Below are 5,537 nucleotides of genomic sequence, written 5' to 3'. Positions count from 1 at the left end.
AACCGAAGGAATGCCAAAATACTACGTGGAAAAACAAAACCCAATATTGTAAGTGTATTCTCGGCACTCACTCTCTCTCTGTCTCTCTCTGTCTCTCTTTCTCTCTCTACCTATCTCTCTGTCTCTCTCTCCCCCCTCTCTCTCTTTCTCTCTCTACCTATCTCTCCCCCCCTCTCTCCTCTCTCTCTCTCTCTCTCTCCTCTCTCTCTCTCTCTCTCTCTCTCTCTCTTCTCTCTCTCTCTCTCTCTCTCTCTCTCTCTCTCTCTCTCTCTCTCTCTACCTATCTCTCCCCTCTCTCCCCCCCTCTGTCTCTCTCTCCCCCTCTCTCTCCTCCCTCCCTCTCTCGATCTCTCTCTCTACCTCCCCCCTCTCTCTTTCTCTCTCTACCTATCTCTCCCCCCCTCTCTCCTCCCTCTCTCGCTCTCTCTCTCTACCTATCTCTCCCCCCTCTCTCCTCCCTCTCTCGCTCTCTCTCTCTACCTCCCTCTCTCTTCTCTCTCTCTCTCTCTCTCTCTCTTCTCTCTCTCTCTCTCTCTCTCTCTCTCTCTCTCTCTCTCTCTCTCTCTCTCTCTCTCTCTCTCTCTCTCTCTGTCTCTCGCTCTCTCTACCTATCTCTCCCCCTCTCTCCCCCTCTGTCTCTCTCCCCCCTCTCTCTCTTTCTCTCTCTACCTATCTCTCCTCCCTCTCTCGCTCTCTCTCTCTACCTCCCTCTCTCTCGCTCTCTACCTATCTCTCCCCCCTCTGTCTCCGTCTCTCTCTCTCTCTCCCCCTCTATCTTGCTCTCTCTACCTATCTCTCTGTCTCTCTCTCCCCCCCCTCTCTCTTTTTCTCTCTGCCGATCTCTCCCCCTCTCTGTCCTCACTCTCTCGCTCTCTCTCTCTACCTCCCTCTCTCTCTCGCTCTCTACCTATCTCTCCCCCTCTCTCTCCCCCCTGTCTCCGTCTCTCTCTTTCTCTCTCTACCTATCTCTCTGTCTCTCTCGCCCCCCCCTGTCTCCCCCTCTCTCTCCTCACTCTCTCGCTCTCTCTCTCTACCTCCCCCTCTCTCTCTCTCGCTCTCTCTCTTAGTCTGGTCAGTTAATAGTCTGGTCAGTTAAGGGCAAATATGGGGTCAAGGCTGCAAAAAGTCATTCACATTTGAGCCAATGTTTTTCTGTTAATTTAGGGTCCAATAAAGAAAAAAATGCAAGGAGCCCAAAATTTTAGGTGGGGGAAGTCTCTGAAATGGCCACGCCCACTTTTTAGGCCTGGAAATCAGTATCTCGGCTCCTGAATGTCGCAGAGAGCTGATCATGGGCTCAAAAGAAGCAGAAGCACCACATTTATATAAGCATTATGAACAAACATATACCCCAAAACCTTTACTTTTTCAGGTATTTACAAAAAACTAATTTTCACTGGTCACATACATGGCCACGCCCACTTTTTAGCCCTGGGACTATATCTCAGGCTCAGCTCTCGGAGGTTGCCCCGAGTTGATATTGGGCTCAAAAGATGTGGAAATAACTATTTATATTAGTGCTCTGAACAAATATACTGTATGCCCTAAAACCTTCACGTTTTGAGCTATTCATGAACATGTTCTTTTTTCCATTGAATTGATCAGCAGCATGCAATCAACTTTAGCCAAATCTGTGCAATAAGGCTATACAGTTTGTTTGAGTAAAAGTGTTACATCTACTCATGGAGTGCTAGTATTCAAGTTGACTCTTTGTTATAAGAGGAGGAACCCAGTAACCACCAAAGAAACAAAGCAAACCATGTGAGGTCCAAAAAAATCTTTATTTTAACCTCACACATCCCATCAGACTGGATTCAAACACTTGCTGAGGCACTTGCAATAAATGAGACATTTCATCCCTCTGCCAGCACAAGAACATGAGGTACACTTATTAGATCTGCAACTACACACCCCTGTTACTTGAGACAATGTATCTCTTGTGGAAACTGTGCTCCACTTGACGAAGAGTTCCTCCCCTTCGGTAGTCCAACCCCATTCAATGACAGGGGGACAAGGGAGTTGTAGCAGGCTGTTTTACATTGTCCAAACTACCCTTCTTAATAACCCTGTAATGTGCCCCTGTCTCTTTCTGCACTACATTTATGTCCAGACAGCTGTTCGAGAGTTTCTCAGCAAATCGTGTAGAGTGAGATTTGGGCCGGTCGAAGCCCAAATCTTCAACTTTCTGCAGATAAATATTCTCGAGTTTGTGAAGATCAAAAACATTTTCTGAGCTGTCATCAATGAAGTTCCCTACTTCCTCCATGGCGATATATTCAGCATACTGGATCATGTCTGGGGAGTTCTGTGATGAAGTTCTTTCTTGCTTTATCCTGCAGCTCGCTGAACTGTATCTAGTAAGAAGAAATAATCAAATTATTAAAATATATATATATGGCCCGACTATAGCTCAACTTAAGAATTGAACTTAAAAGGGTATGTTGTGCTGGCTCACCTGTTACGGTATCTTGAGTGGCACTTCCTGTGATAGAATAACTCCCGTGATCTAACATCAGTTTCAAGTAATCTGAGTATTTTGCCATCATTCAGGACTTTGGCCATCATCGCTAGATTGTCTGTGAAATCCTTCACATGTTTTGCTGACTTTTCTTTTCCCGCAGCAGCTAACAATGGTTCTGATTTGTCCTTCTTCCGAGGGTTCTCAATGGCTGGCTCTTCACAATAGAAGCAAAGTTCGGCTCCAAACGCAAGACTAGGCCCAGCCTTTGCTCGTGTGTTTGCCCCAATAGTCTGGTGATCTGCAAGGTCCAGTTCTCTTTTCCGTTTACGATCCTTCGCACAATTGAAATGGCTGTTATTATAGCGATCATAGCAACTCTTGTGGATTTTATATCCATCCTGTAAAGTTTCTGCATTGACAGCTGACAGTCTCTGTGAAAGATTGATATCCGCATCATTGGTGATCAGTCCGGATTCCTCAAACAGTTTTACTTGGTGAAGCAGCTTAGGAGCTGTGACAGCAGTTATGTCCCTTCCACCAGATTCCTGTCATGAATTTAGAAATGAAATGTTGGACTCATTGCTGTCATAAACATTACATTACTGAAGGAATACGCATGAAAACTAACACTGTTGGACTCATTGATGTCATAAACATTATACTACTGAAGCACACACGTGAAAACTAACCTTGCAGACAATGCACAGGGTCTTGTTCCCTAGTTCCATAGTTAGGATGGGGGATCATCTGATCATGGAAAATCAGAACTAATTTAAACTTGATTTTTCTGTACACAAGTTTGTAACAGAGTGATGTTTCACTGGTATGGCACAATACATCCACCCTCCCACAAAAATAGCATGCAATAAACAATGTTATTTATTCTTCTGCATAGATACAAAATATAGTCCAATAAAAGTGTGTCCAAATATAGCATAATAAAAGTGTTGTTACTACAAATACTTTCACCCTTTCATACCAGCCAACTAAAAATGCCCAAAATTAACCAACATGTGTAGAGCAAGCAGACACACAAACACCAACTGTCCAAAAGTAGGTAATGCCTTAGCCAAATACTACAACTGTGCAACTGTGCTGTCGAGTGTATCGAGCAAGTCATGCTTGCAAGGCTAGTTAGGCCTACACATATGAGCTAAGGTGAAAATAATGTTTTACAAGGTAAACATACAAAAATAAAACAACACTGTTCCTTACCATCCATCCACGAGGTCAGGAACAAATTAACTCACTGATATGAAGGCCAGATGAGGCATGCATGTCATATTTTGGCAAATGTTTACAGTAAACTAGCTTTACTGAAACATGTGCACTTCTGCTTCCTTTCCTGTAGAATCAACCACTTGATAAACAAACAGCGCCAATTTGTAATTGTGGTCAGAGGCGGCATTACATCCCAAGTGATAAGAAGAACCACAGACAACTAAGATATTTTCTAAACTCATGATTCGTGTGTGTATTGTGCTTCATGCTTTATAACATAGGCAGCGAATGAGATTCATGTCAAATATAGCTTTTTACAACCTTCAGGAGCTGATACGTGAAACGTGACCAGTAAAAATTAGTTTTCTTAAAATATCTGAAAAAGTAAAGGTTTTGGGGTATATGTTTGTTCATAATGCTTATATAAATGTGGTGCTTCTGCTTCTTTTGAGCCCATGATCAGCTCTCTGCGACATTCAGGAGCCGAGATACTGATTTCCAGGCCTAAAAAGTGGGCGTGGCCATTTCAGAGACTTCCCCCACCTAAAATTTTGGGCTCCTTGCATTTTTTTCTTTATTGGACTCTAAATTAACAGAAAAACATAGGCTCAAATGTGAATGACTTTTTGCAGCCATTTTGCCTTAACTGACTAGACTATCTCTCTCTACCCATCTCTCTGTCTCTCTCTCCCCCTCTCTCTCCCCCCTCTGTCTCCGTCTCTCTCTCTTTCTCTCTCTACCTATCTCTCTGTCCCCCCCCTCTCTCTCTCTACCTATCTCTCCCATCTGTGAGTGTTAATGCGCGCGCGCGTTTATCAGAAGTCAATCCATTTTCTTTTGTCTAGTTTTTATTCGTTGGAGTCCTGAAATGAAACCCCCATCCAATTAAACTGTTTTCGTTTTCCGTTTGACGACCAGCTGCCGTACATCAAGGAGACCTGGTGACGGACCACGTCCTGTTCCGGGGTTGGGGGTCTGGGAAGCGGTTTTGTATTCCCCTCGCGAGCCGGACCCTCTAACGTTTCGTCCAAGACAATTTGTGCTTTCACCGGGCTGCAACGCCCACGCAGAGGTGGGCGCTGCATTTTTATGTCCGCCAGAGGGCAGCCGAGAGCAACGTAAAGCGTGCGTGTGCTTGCGTGTACCTGTCCGCTGCTAATCTCGCATACTGCTGGGCCTGTGGTCCTAGAGTTTGTGCACAGTTGTGACTGTATGATCACGGACCTCTCGTGGTTGCGGCGATGGAAACCTTTGAAAAGCCTGTCTTATAGTAGCTGCCGCTGTTGAGTCTTATCTTTTGCAAAAGACTCGCCCGGTTCTTTGATTCAGGTCGACATAGGCAAATAAGAAGTCAGACGACTTCTTGCTGGTTCGTGTCATTTTATCGGCACACAACAAATGGTTCACAGGTAATGCTGCAGCGCTGACGTAGTGATATATACTTAAACAACAAGGCGTGGTGCTTTTTCAGAGACAGGCGTGATCTTCTTTTTTGGTTTCCCTTTGTCACTATCATCATGTTTTCCTCGTGTTGTTTTGCATGTGTAGCGCGTGTCCTAATCAGGGTTATGTGCATGGCGCTCCTGCTCCAAGGCTGTCCTAATCAGGCCGGCGTACACAGACTCCCTGGCCGTCCTAATCAGGCCGGCGTACACAGCGTTCCTACTCCCAGGCCCAGCTCCTTTACCGCCATGCATGCTCAACAAGCCCGGGCAGCAGATCACAGCAAGCTGAATCAGCTCATCTGTACACAACGCTTATTGAGAGGAACGTTTCATCCCTCATCTAAGTGACCTCTTCAGTCTCAACTGACTGCGGGTATCCCCAGGGGTGTAAGCACACATTTCTGGGCCCT

General features: G+C 45.2%; 1 long non-coding RNA gene across 1 annotated transcript; it reads right to left on the bottom strand.

Annotated features, from left to right (window-relative positions):
* Window positions 1–2,573: 2,573 nt before the first annotated feature.
* Window positions 2,574–3,809, bottom strand: LOC130108514 (uncharacterized). Its single transcript, XR_008809889.1, has 3 exons — window positions 3,677–3,809; window positions 3,151–3,208; window positions 2,574–3,006 (listed from the first exon to the last, which is right to left on the bottom strand). It is a non-coding gene; the product is annotated as an uncharacterized LOC130108514 (long non-coding RNA).
* Window positions 3,810–5,537: the final 1,728 nt, after the last annotated feature.

The sequence above is a fragment of the Lampris incognitus genome, chromosome 2, assembly GCF_029633865.1.
Source record: "Lampris incognitus isolate fLamInc1 chromosome 2, fLamInc1.hap2, whole genome shotgun sequence".
Taxonomy (NCBI): Eukaryota; Metazoa; Chordata; class Actinopteri; order Lampriformes; family Lampridae; genus Lampris; species Lampris incognitus.
The sequence above is the reverse complement of the archived record's forward strand: the minus strand, read 5'-3'. Positions and strand labels throughout refer to the sequence as shown.